Below are 14,691 nucleotides of genomic sequence, written 5' to 3'. Positions count from 1 at the left end.
TCAATGCCGTTTACGTTCGGGTCCAGTCGGGTTCGAAAATAAATGCAGTCGGGTCGTGTCGGACTCGGGTCCAATTTCATCGGGTCTGTCTCGGGTCGGGTTTTTCTTTAAAAAATATTCACAAAATAATGTTCTTTTTAGCAACATCATATGACCCCTTTAATTGGCAAAGTGCCCAAACAACATCACTCAGCAACATTGCTCAAAAGGTTGGCCAGTGTATCATCACCTTAAGCTAGGTAAGTTAGCTAGTTGACATATGTTAGGTATTTAAGCAGGGATAGTACTGACTAATACGAAAAGTAAGAGCCCAGATGATGTCAATCACCTGTGAATGATGAGGCTGCCGCGTGTGTAAGAGGCGAGGTCTTAGACTCAAAAAGAAAAACGCTGCCTTTGTGTTGACACATGGATTAAAGCTCTCGCCTCAAATCGTGTACATGCCTTGACCTCTTTTTTTGTTTTGAAACTATGATTATCACTGTTTTAACATAAAAGGAAAAAAAGAAGAAGAAAAAGAAAACTTGAACGAAAACCATTTCCATGCTTGGGCTGGACTGAGAACGCAGGACATCTATGCTGCACGTTGGGCCAGAATGCAGATGAGTGACCTCTCTCTGGGTAGCTGTTAGCTGACACACACACACCTTTGCACCCCTGCATCTTGGTTAGGACTGCCTCCCACGTTATGTTGCATCATGTAGGGTAAGTTGTTTGGTGTTACGACCGATAACTACCAAAATAAAACCCCTGGACGGCTGTAGTAGTGATATATTTTGGTTTGTCATATCAGAGGTAGCTCGTGTCATAACATTTGTGGGCGGCTCGTCCGGGTTTGGTATTGTGTGTGTGTGTGTGTGTGTGTGTATAGTGCAGGGATTGCGTGGCCTATATTTGGGTTATTAGACGATTGTCCTGTTAATGTTATTTTACCGTGTGTGCGGTGTAAAATTGTTTGGTGGCATCGTGTTTTTAGGGAGTGTCCGCCATTACGTGTGTTTGTTTGGGTTTGCGTTTGCGATAACGAACGCGTGTATGCAGAGTGTCCGCCATTAAGCGTGTTTGTTTTGGTTTGCGATAACGAACGCGTGTATGCAGGAAGTTTTTTTTTTTTCTCTTCTGTATTCAGAAATGGATTATTTTCGATATTAAAGAGATTAAGGGAGTTAATTGTGGTTGTTGAGGGACAAATTGTTTCAGGTGTATCTTTATTTTGATAGCCGGGCGTAATGACGGATTTTGAAGTGGATCGATTTTGTGAGGGTGAAATCACTCTGGGAAAGCTTTCTAGACTTAAAAAAGAGCAGCTTCTGGAAGTAGTACAGCATCGTGAAATTGATGACGTTAAGGATGATATTAGGAAGTCCGAGTTAATTAATGCGCTTTTGTTGTATTTTGGGGTACCTGATGCAACCGCTGAAACTGCTAGGGAAGATATGAGGAAAGAACGTGAATCTATTAGGAAGAGTAAGGAGCAGGAGTTGGAAAATGAATGCATGAGGTTGGAGCTTGAACGTGATCGAGTAAACCAGCTAAATAGACAGAGACAGAGGGACCATGAGGTAAGATTTTAGATAACAAAGTGTTTTGCTCTTATGCCTCGATTTCACGTGGATGCAGCTGATGTATTTTTCAAAGCGTTTGAAAGAATTGTGGCAGAAAGCGATTGGCCACAATCTGAGTGGGTCACTTTAGTTAGGAGGGAGTTTGTTGATAAAGCCCAAGAGATGTATGTAGCCCTTGATGCTGTGCAATGTACCGAGTAAGAAACTGTGAAACAGGCCGTTTTACGGGCCTACGAATTGGTGCCTGAGGCCTATAGGCAGCAGTTTCGGAAAGGTAGGTTAAAGCCAGGCCAGACCTATGTTGATTTCGCTAGGCAGCAGGAAATACTTTTTGATAAATGGCTCCGGGCAACAGAAACGTATTCCTTTCAAGATTTAAAACAGCTAATGGTACTGGAGCAATTTAAAAATAGTTTACCCAAACATCTGGCAGTGCACCTGAATGAGCAGGAAGTAACTGAGGTTCGCGCAGCAGCGGAAATGGCAGACAATTATGTCTTAGTGCATCAGGAGCCATGGATTGCAGACAAAAAACTGGTCTCTCCAAGGCAGTTTGAGCAAAGAGTCAAGAGAGAAGGTAAGAGTGAGAGAGGAACTGCGAAGCCCCAGGAGAGTAATAGAGCCCCTAGGGATGTTATTTATCATTACTGTAAAAACCCTGGGCATATTAAGCCCCGGTGCCCCGCCTTACAGCGGGGGAGGGAAAATCGTCCTGTTGCTCTTGTACTGGAAGGAGGCCGTAGAATAGAGGATGTGTGTGAAAACTCTAAATTAGAGGCAGAATCATCAGTCTATAAGAGTTCTATCTCTGAGGGTTTTGTTTCCATTTCTGAGGGTGAGCTGGAAGTCCCTGTGACCCTTCTCCGAGACACGGGGCGGCCCAGTCACTGATACTTAAGGATGTCATTGATTTACCACCTTATACTGTGGAAGAAACCTCAGTTTTGATTGAGGGTGTTGGAGGAGAGTATAGGTCGGTGCCTTTACTCCGGGTGTTTTTGAAGTCTAGTTTGGTCACAGGAAATGTCATTGTGGGAGTTATGTCTTCCTGGCCTGTTAAAGGAGTTGGTCTGTTGCTAGGTAATGACTTGGCTGGGGATTAGGTTTTTAGTTCTCCCATTGTTAGTTCAGTCCCTTGTGAGGTCCCTACCCTGGTGGCATTAGAAAAGGAATATCCTGCAGTATTCTCAGCCTGTGCTGTTACTCGCTCACAGTCTCAGCAGGTGGCTTTGGAGTCTGAGGGGAAACCAGAGATAGGACCGGAAGTGGCAGTAGACGGGGCCCCTCAGTCTGAAGAGAGCCCCGTAGACCTGGTTAATACCTTGTTCTCCCACTTATTTGGTGGGGTGAGTAGTAAAAAGTTCAGTAAGGATGCTCTGGTTGATGCTCAGAGGAATGATCCAGGGTTAGGTCCGTTTAGAGAAACTGCGGTTTCTTGGGCCGAGAGCAAGTATATAGCAGAAGGTGTATACTGGAGGGATGGGGTTTTGATGAGAAAAGGGCGACCCCCTGATCGCCCTGCCACAGAAGAGTGGAATATGTTGGAGCAAATAGTGGTTCCACAAAGCTTCCGTGAAGATATTTTGCGGCTGGCCCATGAGACACCTATGGCAGGTCATATCGGTATTTGGAAAACCCATAGGAAGATTTTGCAGCACTTTTACTGGCCCTAAATTGCATAAAGACGTGGTGGCATATTGTAGGTCATGTCATGCTTGTCAGCTGGTTGGAAAACCTAACCAGAAAATTCCAATTGCCCCTTTGTGTCCTTCTCCGGTGTGTGAGGAGCCTTTTTCTAGGGTTCTGATAGATTGTGTGGGTCCTTTGCCCAAGACAAAGAAGGGACATAAGTACCTTTTCACTATTATGGATGTGACAACTCGCTTTCCTGAAGCGAGCCCTTTGAGAAACATCAAGGCTCGAACTGTGTTGGATGCATTGTTGGGTTTATTTTCTAGATTTGGTCTTCCCCGAGAGGTACAATCAGATCGAGGGTCTAATTTTGTATCTAGGGTGTTCCAAGAAGTTCTGCATGAGCTTGGCATTACTCAGATTGTTTCATCTGCATATCATCCTCAGTCCCAGGGGGCCATTGAGAGGTGTCATCAAACCATAAAGACAATGATTAAGACCTACTGTGCTCAGTTTCCGGGGGATTGGGATGCCGCAATGCCTTTCTTGTTGTTTGCTTTGACGGATTCTGTGAATGATTCCACAGGGTTTATACCTTTCGATTTGGTGTTTGAGCATGAGGTGCAGGGTCCCTTAAAAGTTGCGAAAGAGATGTTCCTGAAGTCTAAAAATTAGACCACCTTGTTACAGTATGTGACTGCTTTTCAAGAGCGTCTCTGGTCTGCTTGTAAGATCGCAAGGGAGTCATTGGGTAGGGCTCAGACCCATATGAAGGCCCAATATGATAAAAAGGCAGTGGAACGTACATTTATGGTGGGAGATCAAGTGCTTGTGTTGACACCCATGCAGGGGGACAGAATCAGTAGTAAGTTTTGTGGACCTTATTCTGTGTTGAAAAAGGTTGGGGACCGAAATTATGTGATTAGTACCCCTGATCGTCGGCAGAAAACAAGGTTGTGCCATGTCAACCTTTTGAAGCCGTATCACATACGGGGAAAGGTGGCTGTGGCCGCAATTTCAGTTGGTCCCTCTTTGTCTCCAGATACGTCTGTGGATGTTTCAATGAAGCCATCTATCATTCTTCCCTTACAGCAGGGGTCGGGAACCTTTTTTGACCAAAGAGCCATTTTTTTTATTTTTGGTTAATGCATTTTTCCGAAAGAGCCAAAGTAAAAAAAAATAATAATAATAATTTTTATATGTGTGTGTGTGTTTTCAATAACGTTTTAATAATAGTAACTTTATTAGGACCATGGAAACTAAAATACACAAATATGCAACAAATCGTCAAAAATTGTGCAGGGCTTTTACTGTGAGGTTGATTTACAAGTTGATTTACGAGTTCTCTCTCTCTCTATCTGCGCGCGCGTGTGTGTAAGAGACTGAGTGAGTGAAAAATAATGCACGGTGCCGACCGTATTTATGTGAATACACACCAGTGCAGGCATTTTGACACTCCGTGTTTTTACAGTTTTAGACGCGCCACGTGTTCCACTCGGACCTCGCGCGCAGAAAACATCCAGTCAGAAGCGGATTGAGTTATGTTTCGCGGCTTTGAATTTTTAATACTGTCTGTCTTTTTAATATCAAGAATGTCCCGCTCTTTACTGTCTCATTCATTCACGTTCCTTTATTAATAACGCTAACAGTCCCACCCGCAGAAAGCTGTGCGGAAAAAGTGAAAGTAACCGGAGAAATGTTTCAAAGTATAAAACATATAAAACAGTATATGTTTCAGTCCTGTCACTTTTTTTTTTTTTTTTTTTTTTTAAATTTTTTACACTTTTTCTGCTGTTCAAAAAAATCTTTCTTTTCGCTATTACCACAAAGCTACGAATCTGAGTGAAGGAGCTGTACGTTACCATAAAAACGTCAATGGTTTGCTCGTGACTCTCGCGAACAGCTCTGAATGCGCACTGAACACGCACTTTGGCCGGTACAGAAAATGTATTATTATTTCACATGTATATGTCGAGCTTATGTAGGCTCTTCAACAAAGGAATTGCTGATCTCTAGTGATGTCTAATTTGTGTAATAGATCATTTGTTAGTAAAGGGTGAGAGACCTGGCGAGTTCCCGACCTCTGCCTTACAGGAAGAGGATGTAAAAGTGGAGCCCATTGGCGTTCGTCTTGGGAATTCTGCCTATTTGCAGGATCTTTCCATGCGGCTTGAACATTTGTCTTCCGAGCAGCGGGCAGATGTTGAGGGCTTGGTAAATGAGTTTCCAGTGTTGTTTAGGGATACCCCTGGCCTTACAAAAGTAAGTTATACGCCTAATAAGTTGGGTTTAATGAAGCAAGAAATTTAATATATGGAGAAAATCTGAGTTATTGAGCAAGGACAGAGTGAGTGGAGCTCCCCTGTTATTCTCGTTCCGAAGCCTGATGGAACTCTTAGATTTTGTATCGATTATAGAAAAGTTAATCGGGTTACAAAAACTGATGCCTTTCCTATACCACGACTAGAGGATTGCATTGATCGAATTGGCAATCCCCAGGTTATTTCCAAATTAGATCTATTAAAAGGGTATTGGCAGGTGCCGTTATCAAAACGGGCGAAAGAAGTCTCTGCCTTTGTGACACCTGACACCCTATACTTTTGGAATGTTCTTCCTGTTGGAATGAAAAACGCACCTGCCACCTTTCAAAGACTAATGAATCTAGTCACTACTGGTCTCCCAAATGTGGTTACGTATATAGATGATGTTGTGGTATACAGCGCCTCGTGGTCTGAGCATTTGCAGGGTCTGTTTCAAAGGCTTCATGAAGCTCAGCTGGTTATTAATTTACCAAAGTGTGAGCTGGGAAAGGGCCAGGTTACTTATTTGGGGCATGAAGTAGGGCAAGGAAAGGTGTAGTTAAAAACTTAACATTACATAGTTTAGGCTCATGAAAAATTTGCTAAACTACACAAATGTATGCAACCCATTGCTTTCATTTAAAATGTATTTTGTATACACTTATGTAGCTATGTACGTGGACACCTCACTGACTTCACAACTTGTGTCTAACTTTAAATCTAGAATATCCCAATAAAGACATTTGATGGGCTGGTGACCAGCCCAGGTTTTGTCCAAGCTGAGGACAAGGCTTTATACTTGCTGTCAATGCTTGCTGTCAATGATCAGGAGAAGCAGCAGATTTAGGAAGCAACAGTTGGCCAGGCTAAGAACGCATTATGGCAAGAAAGTTTATTAATAAAAACAAAACTCTGGTGGTTCTGAGAGCCCAACACACTGAAACTTAAACACATGCAAACAGACAACACAAGCATAACTAAGTTAGCCCTGATGACAATCTGCTCTCATTACTCTAAGAGAATGTTAGTTGCTTACGAAAATGTACTTATTGTAAGCCGATATGGATAAAAGCATCTGCTAAAAGATGTAAATTTGCTCAGAATATAGTAAATGTATTGCAGAATGTCAGATTGTTTTTACATGAAACTGTAATAACAATTGTTGAGCAAAAATTGTCTACCCTAAGGTACTCTCTCATGGTTGGTTTCTTTATAACAGGTTTGCATATCGCAAGAAAAGGATCACAGCGAGTAACTTTGGTTTGGTCTTGGCAGCAGTCAAACGGAAGTCTTACCCGCCTTTCTTATTCAAAACCCTGCTTGGCCAGTACAACCTCAATGAAGGATCTAAAGTAAGTTGTAGTTAATAAGTGAATATTTAAAATGAAGCCATCTGTGTCTAAGAATACACTTATTAAAGGGCTCATATGATACTATTTTAAAGATCATTATTTTGTGTATTTGGTGTAACAGAATATGTTGACATGCTTTAATGTTCAAAAAACACATTATTTTTCAAATACTGTACATTATTGTAGGTCCTCTATTCCCCCCCTTTTTAGGTAGGTGTGGCTGACTCTTAACTTTTATAAAGAATATCTCTTTGGATTTGAGACTTTAGTCTTTGCAACTTTACAGATCTTCTTTATGCACCAAGAGCTTGTAACACTCCAAAGAGAAAGGAAAACTTGAAATCACATCATATGACCCCTTTAAGACCAAGTGGTATTTGTCCCCTCCCCCCAAGGCATGTGATTGGGGAATCCTCCATGAGCCAAGGGCAAAGCATCAATATACTGAGCGCACTGGTGTTGTTATACAGGACAGGGGACTGTTCCTATCTAGCAATGGCCTGCTTGGTGGATCTCCGGATGGGATGGTTTTGGAGACTGACTGATATGTCAGTCAGTGTTAATTTTCTCTGTTGAAGCTACAACTTAAAAGTCTCCCTGTTGTTTTCTTGTTCACCTTGATTATTTAGTCTGTAAGGGTTCACTGATCAATAGAATCAAATGTTTTTTTCATAAATAAAAATCTAATAAACTGTACTGATGTCCTTTGAATAAGCTGGGTTATAATAAATGAAAATTTGGCATTTCACACAATCAAGGTAATTTATTTATTATACAAGTTTGTAGGCCTTTCATGCTACACGCACAGAACTTATAACAGATAATTAAATGTATATTAGAATATGGTAACATAAAAATAAAACAATATATACAGTAATTATATACATACATACGTATTACACCCATTAACCTGTTTTGTGACTTTTTAATCAGATTTCTGCAAGCAAATATGCAGAAATTCATGTATGTACAACAGTTAACTCATTTAATTTCACGGAGAATTGGTGTTTGTAAATTTGTAAGACACACACACACACACTTTAAGTATCTTGTTGATATTTAGTTTGAACTGGTATGGAATGTGGTCCAAAATGTGAAAAATTTCAGTCGCTGAATTGAACGCTCCACATGTATCCTAGCTCTTGAGATTAGTCTATTATGGTTCACTTCCTCCTGTGTGAACTGTCCATTGACAAGGAAAGATGGGATGTTCAGGGAAACTCACTCTGGCAAAATGTCCCGAATTGTGAAGCCCTTGTCTGCGATAACCATGTCGCCTGGTTGTAAATGTTGGAGAAGTCCACAGTCAGCTGTTATTGCCTTGTCTGAGGCACTCCCACCATACAGGTCACTGACAAAGGTAATAACACCATTAGGCGCAACACCGATTAAAGCCTTAAGTGTGGTCCGTCCTTTGTACTGGCTGTACAAGCCTTTCTGTGTTAGAGATGGCAACCTCTGTGCAGTCAAGCACGATCCTACAGTTAGGAAAGGTCTGGAAGCAGTCTGGCAGTGATGTTTGATTCTTGGCTGTGGAGGGGATGTTGTTCTCAAGCAAACCGACATACAAAACATCATACAGGGCACTAATGATGGTGATGAAGATGTTGGTTACTGTGGCTGTGCTACAATTAAACCTTGTTGCAAGGTCTACTTGGCCGCAATTAAGTCTAAGCTTCATTAAGGTCAGGAGCAATTGATCAACTAGGGGCATCATTTGGACAGTCCAATCAGAATGATATTGTAGGTCGAATTTAGAAAGAAGCGCTTCCAAAAACAGGACAGTGGCAGCATCAGGCAATCCAGTGAAATACTGAACTCTCTCAGGGCTTGAAGAAATTTGACTTAAGGAAAAAGTTTACTTCTGTTTCTCCAATTGTTTTTTCAATTTGTCATTCTCTTCCCTCAGCATGACATTCTCCACCTCAAGAGCCACAAGACTTTTTGAAGTACTAGGGGTATCTGCAATTACCATGTCAGCATCCGTTCCCTCATCCTCACCACTGCTAGGGACCATTTGTTTCTTCCGTTTAGGGAGATGGCTTAGGTGGTCAGGGAATTGGAAAGTCTTCCCCTCGTTCCAAGCAAATCGCGATGGCCCAGCAGCTTTTTCATTAGGGAAATGCCAACTGCACACCATGGTATTTTACAGACGTAAGTATTCACGTCTGTAAAATAATAATAATTAATGAAATATCATTACTTAAATTATTTGTCATGTGACCACACTACAATAACAGTAAAGCATTACTTACATCATTGGCAATAATTGCTGTCTACAAATGTTTTGTTTCTTAAACATACCTGGCCATTAAACATGATTCTGATCTTATATCTCGGGCTTCCTCCAACAATGCTCAATTATTATAGAAATGAGAAACGTTAGCAGATTATCATACGTTAACTGGTCTAATGGTTTTCTATGCTACGTAACTTAGGCACATCTTCGGCTTGTCCATAGACTGTTGCCAAAGCTAACATTAGCATTGGCGCCAAAATATTTTTTTCATTCGTTTAAGATTTGTAACTTACCTTATCAACTGCAGCCATTTACTCTTCTCTTTCTCGTCACAGGGAAAGCGGTAAAATGACAGTTGAATTTTTTTAAACTCTGATCTATTCAAACAACACGGGACACAGCACTGCGGCATGGTAAATAAAAAAGAGAGCGAAAGTGGTAGGTAGGTAGAGGACCCGAACTTTGGACCCGGAAATAGAGTGGTTATGTCACGACTTAACAACCGGATAGGCTATGGTGAAGGGTGTGCATCTATGCGTAGGCTACGGCGTAGGTTCGATGCAGAAGTATAAATTGGGCTTTTTAAGGCCTCGATATACTTCAAACAAAGTTCTTTTTCGTTCTTCATTTGAGGGTAAAAATAAATTCGAAAAGGCTAAGCGACGGTATACTGTTTTCGAACATTCCGACACCCCCGCGCTGCTGGAGGTGGGGTTGTAAACATGTGTCACGCCGCCCGCGTGTACCCCCTAAACACAACAACGATGGCGGCTGTGAGAGAAGAACAGTTTCGTAAACATCTGGCAGTAGCATTGATCTATTCAATGGCAAAGAAAAAGAACAAGAACAAGCGACGTAGATGGTATGTGCGTCCACTTAACGAAAACAGAAAGAATGATGGCGAGTTTGCCCTTTTTATTCAGCAAATGCGGAGCACAGATGAGGAAGTGCATTTTTCATACTTCAGAATGTGCGCCACATGGTTTGACGATCTCTTGAAAAGGGTATCGCCATATGTGAAACATGCAAAAACGCACTGGACACAGATTTCCACTACGGAAAGACTGGCCTTGACACTCCGAGTACTAGCTTGTGGGGCCACGCAACAAAGTGTGGCTGAAACATTCAAGATTGGACCGTGCACAGCCCGCAAGATAGTCGCGGAGATGTGTTCTCCTGTCTGGCCTCCGTAGAATGAGAAACGAACCGGGGGTTCAAAGGTGTTTAGGAGGCAAAACGAACTCCCCAAAAAAGTTCGCTTTGGTGAGCTGTTTCGAACTGCCAAAACGAACTTCGTTTCGGCCTGATTTTGTTCGAAATAACGTAATTTCAGTTTGTTTTTCGATTTCGTTGGAAGTATTGTCACAGTCTTCAGCGGGTGTGCCCAGGATGGCCACCAGATGACACTGTTCTTGGTGAGCACATGGCTTGTGTTGTGTTTGTTTTGTGCCATGTGCTCTCTCCTGTCTATTGTCTTGCCCCGCCCATCTTGTTACCTCGTTATAGTTTAAGTTGCTCCACCTGTGTTTCCCTCGTTAGCCTCCTCGTTTGGTTTCCCATTTATTCTCCTGGTGTCTGTAATCCTGTGCTGATCCGTTGTTTTTCATTGTGTTTGTTATGTCTGCATGTAGTGCAGTTTCAAGCCTGCCTGTCTGTTTTTCCCCTTCGGGGTGGTTTGAGCTTGTTTTTGTTTAGTTTTATTATTAAAGAAAGAACCATTCCTCCTGCACTTGAGTCCTCGCTTCCTCTATCCTCACGCACCGTGACAGAACGGATCAGCCAACATGAGGACTCAGCGGAGAAATGGCTCACTCCATCTACCGGTCTCCACTCTCTCCAGCCCCCGGGGGTGGCCGAAGAAGCTGACGCACCCCCAGTGGTGGCCGAAGAGGTTGCCGCCCCCGCAGAGGCGGCCGACGAAGCTGCAGCACCCCCGGTGGTGGCCAAGGAGGCTGCAGTGCCCCCGGAGGCGGCCGACGAAGCGGTAGTAACACCCTCTCGGAAACGGAGGAGGAGGAGGAAGAATGGGTCCGCCTCGCCACCCCTAGAGGCGGCCTATGAGGCTGCAGCGCTTCCAGTGGCATCCGACGAGGCTGCAGCGCCCCCGAGGGCGGCCGACGAAGCTGCAGCGCCCCCGGTGGTGGCTGAAGAGGCTGCAGCGGCTGATGAAGCTGCAGCGCCCCCGGTGGTGGCCAGAGAGGCTGCAGTGCCCCCGGAGGTGGCAGACGAAGCTGCAGTGCCACCGTCGCGGAAACGGAGAAGGAGGAAGAAGGCTTCTTCCGTCCTTCAAGGCCGGGTGAGCACATGGCTTGTGTTGTGTTTGTTTTGTGCCATGTGCTCTCTCCTGTCTATTGTCTTGCCCCGCCCATCTTGTTACCTCGTTATAGTTTAAGTTGCTCCACCTGTGTTTCCCTCGTTAGCCTCCTCGTTTGGTTTCCCATTTATTCTCCTGGTGTCTGTAATCCTGTGCTGAGCCGTTGTTTTTCATTGTGTGTGTTATGTCTGCATGTAGAGCAGTTTCGAGCCTGCCTGTCTGTTTTTCCCCTTCGGGGTGGTTTGAGTTTGTTTAATTTTATTATTAAAGAAAGAACCATTCCTCCTGCACTTGAGTCCTCGCTTCCTCTATCCTCACGCACCGTGACAAGTATATCGGGGCTCTACAACCGGTTCAATGCAAGTGACAGATACAGCAATGGCTGACAGGCTAAACCAGGCCAACCACTAAAGCAGACTTAAAGGAATGGGCCACATTCTGCAAACCCCTCTGTTTTTAAGATTCTAAATTGAAAACATCTGGATGGAAAGTTAAAATCATTTGGCTGAAAAGGGTCCACAAGTAGGCCTACGTTGACAGTGGTGTTAGCAGCTCCATCTTCTGCTGGTGCTGTAACCGTGGAGGTGGGTTTAGCTGAAGAAGGGACAACGTTAGCAGACTGGACAGCAGGACCAATGTTGACAGGGCTGCCGGTGGTGGAGCTGGACACGGAGTTGGTGGTAGTTGAATCATCCACGCTCGTCCTTGAAACTTTAATATTTTTAGGGTTTTTGAAAACCTCAGAAATTCTCTTTTGCAACATGCTCAAATTCACACTGCGCTTCGTGTCTCTAACTGAAATTACGTCCCTCAAGGTAACCTTAAAGTTACGAGTTGTAATCTGCAACAACAAATCTGATTGGTTAATACACATCTTGATTTGATTTGAATAACTTAAAACATAATCAAATCTCTTTTCATAGTCAAATCCCAAATATTCCAGTATAAATATACGGTAAATAATAATATACTTTTTTTTTATTCCCAACAGTTAAACAGTTGCCCACAGAAAAAAAACGGGGGTGCTGCAGCGTCTATTCCCATGCCTATTACTATTCCCTATTCTGACAGTTTTGGGATGAACCCACACAACTTTTAATTACTATTGTAAAACTGAAGGAAGTTGACCAATCAGAAGAAAGAAAAGAGGACATGGCGTATGAACCAGAAGGGGTGAGTAGAAAAGGAAGCAGAAAAGAAAAGAAGTGAGGGCCATCACCAGTAGAGGGAACCGTTGAGTTGATGGCCACAGTTGAGACAAGTGAGCAGTAAGTCAGACTTAAAGGGTTAATTCACCCAAAAATGAAAATTAGCCTGTGTTTTACTCACCCTCAAAGCATCCTAGGTGTATGTGACTTTCTTCTTTCAGACGAATCCAGTCGGAGTTATATAAAAAATTGTCCTGGCCCCTCCAAGCCTTTCAATGGGGGTAAGCGGGTGTTGGTTGTCAACAGTTCAGAAGACGTGAAATAAAGTGTGCGCATCCATAATAAAAAGTCCCTCACACGGCTTCGGGGGGTGAATAAAGGCCTCCTGTAGCGAATCCATGCATTTTTGTAAGATAAATATCCATATTTCAAACGTAATAAACACTTTTCTCTCTCTTCCGCTGACTGTGGTGCAGGCAGATGACATAAGACGTATGCGTCGTGCGCGCGCCTCTGAGAAATGCAGGAGCAAAGGAAACAAAGTTTCCTTACTTTAGCAAAGGAAAACAAGTCTCCTCTTGGCTTATATCGAAATCATCTGACATTTTTCTTTACAAATCCTTGTTTTGTAATTCTAATTCGTGAACGGCATTTTGTTTTGTTTTGTCTCCACGTTCGTCACTTATCACGCAACGTCGACGTCTTACGTCATCCGCCGGAACGTCTTCCGTGTATGACAGTCAGTGGAAGTGAGAAAAAAGTGTTTATTACGTTTGAAATATGGATATTTATCTTACAAAAATGCATGGATTCGCTACAAGAGGCCTTTATTCACCCCCAGGCGCCATGTGAGGGACGTTTTATTACGGATGCACGCACTTTATTTCACATCTTTCAAAACACATAGATGTCTGACATTCGCTAGTTAAAAATCTTGCCATTTTTATTTTTTATTTCACATCATCTCATAATTAGTGTCCTGCTCAACAAACTTAAAGTCATGGAGGTGGTAACCGGGGTAGCTTGGTGAATGGGACCTGAGGGGCAGAAAATGCATCTCTTATCTCTGTGGCTGTGTTTGTTTTGTGTGGGTTTTATATGATGGGTGGTTAGACTTTAGTCAGGGTAGACAGCATTTACAATTTTTTTCGTGGATGAAAATGAGGCTGTGCACAATAGACCTAGACTTTACAGTGGCACACACCAAAGACTATAGAAATTTAAAGATGGTTCACTCCTATACTTATGAATGGGAGAAACTGCAATGCGCAATATGGCAGAATAGTCCCGCCTTCTAAATGAAAGAGCCAATCCGCTGATTGGTAAAGTCATTGAGTCTCTGCAGCAGCCATTAGAAGCTCTGGTTCCCATAGAGACCTGAGGCTAGACCAGCCATGCTAGACAAGCGTTTTATGACTGCGTATGCGCATTGGCTGCTCTAGCCTGAAAAATAACCTTTTTAATGCTATTTGAGCATAAGAAACAACATTCGTGGGGCAGTTAATTTCAGATTTTGTTGCCGATTTGATATATGTAATTTATTTGTGAGTTCATAGGGCAGTTTTTTCAGATTTCAGGATTCCCCCATTCATTTAGATAGGACTTGGTCTTGGATGAGCTGCCCGGAGGCATTGCAAGTGAACAGACTTTCCTTGAAAGGGATTTTGCACACACTATATATTAAAAAAAACATAACTCACAGCCAACTCATAACTGAAAACACTTCAGAGGAACCGCTCTTCCCAGTTTGAATGAGGCAAGAGTGTGTGGGATAAAGTCTGCTCTTTTGCATGTTGATCATCAGCTCGAGTCACTTCCAATGATCCATAAGCTGGAGTTTGTTGCTCTCAAGCACATCCTGAGACAGACTGGGCTACAATAAGCCAGTTGTCCAGATAGTTCAAAATGTACATTCTGCTCTACCTGAAAGTGGAAAGAGCCACATTCCTAAAAGTTCTTAGGGCCAGAGCAAGCCCAAACGGGAGGACTTTGAACTGACAATCTCTGCCTTCAAATGCAAATCTCAGGAAGGGCCTGTGATATGATAGAAAAATAATGCCATATGTCTTTGAAACAAAAAAGCACGTTGAATAGCACTAACTGAAAATAATGCATTGCGTTAACAGTGCTTGCATTTTAAT

The 14,691-nt window shown here is 42.9% G+C and overlaps 1 pseudogene; it reads right to left on the bottom strand.

Moving 5' to 3' along the window:
* Positions 1 to 7,636: 7,636 nt before the first annotated feature.
* LOC107755363 (uncharacterized) lies at positions 7,637 to 9,716 on the bottom strand (annotated as a pseudogene).
* Between the last annotated feature and the right edge of the window lie 4,975 nt (positions 9,717 to 14,691).

Source organism: Sinocyclocheilus rhinocerous, unplaced genomic scaffold (genome assembly GCF_001515625.1).
Source record: "Sinocyclocheilus rhinocerous isolate Xijiao unplaced genomic scaffold, SAMN03320098_v1.1 scaffold3388, whole genome shotgun sequence".
Lineage (NCBI taxonomy): Eukaryota > Metazoa > Chordata > Actinopteri > Cypriniformes > Cyprinidae > Sinocyclocheilus > Sinocyclocheilus rhinocerous.
Note: the sequence above shows the minus strand (reverse complement) of the source record. Positions and strands in the feature narration are given on the sequence as shown.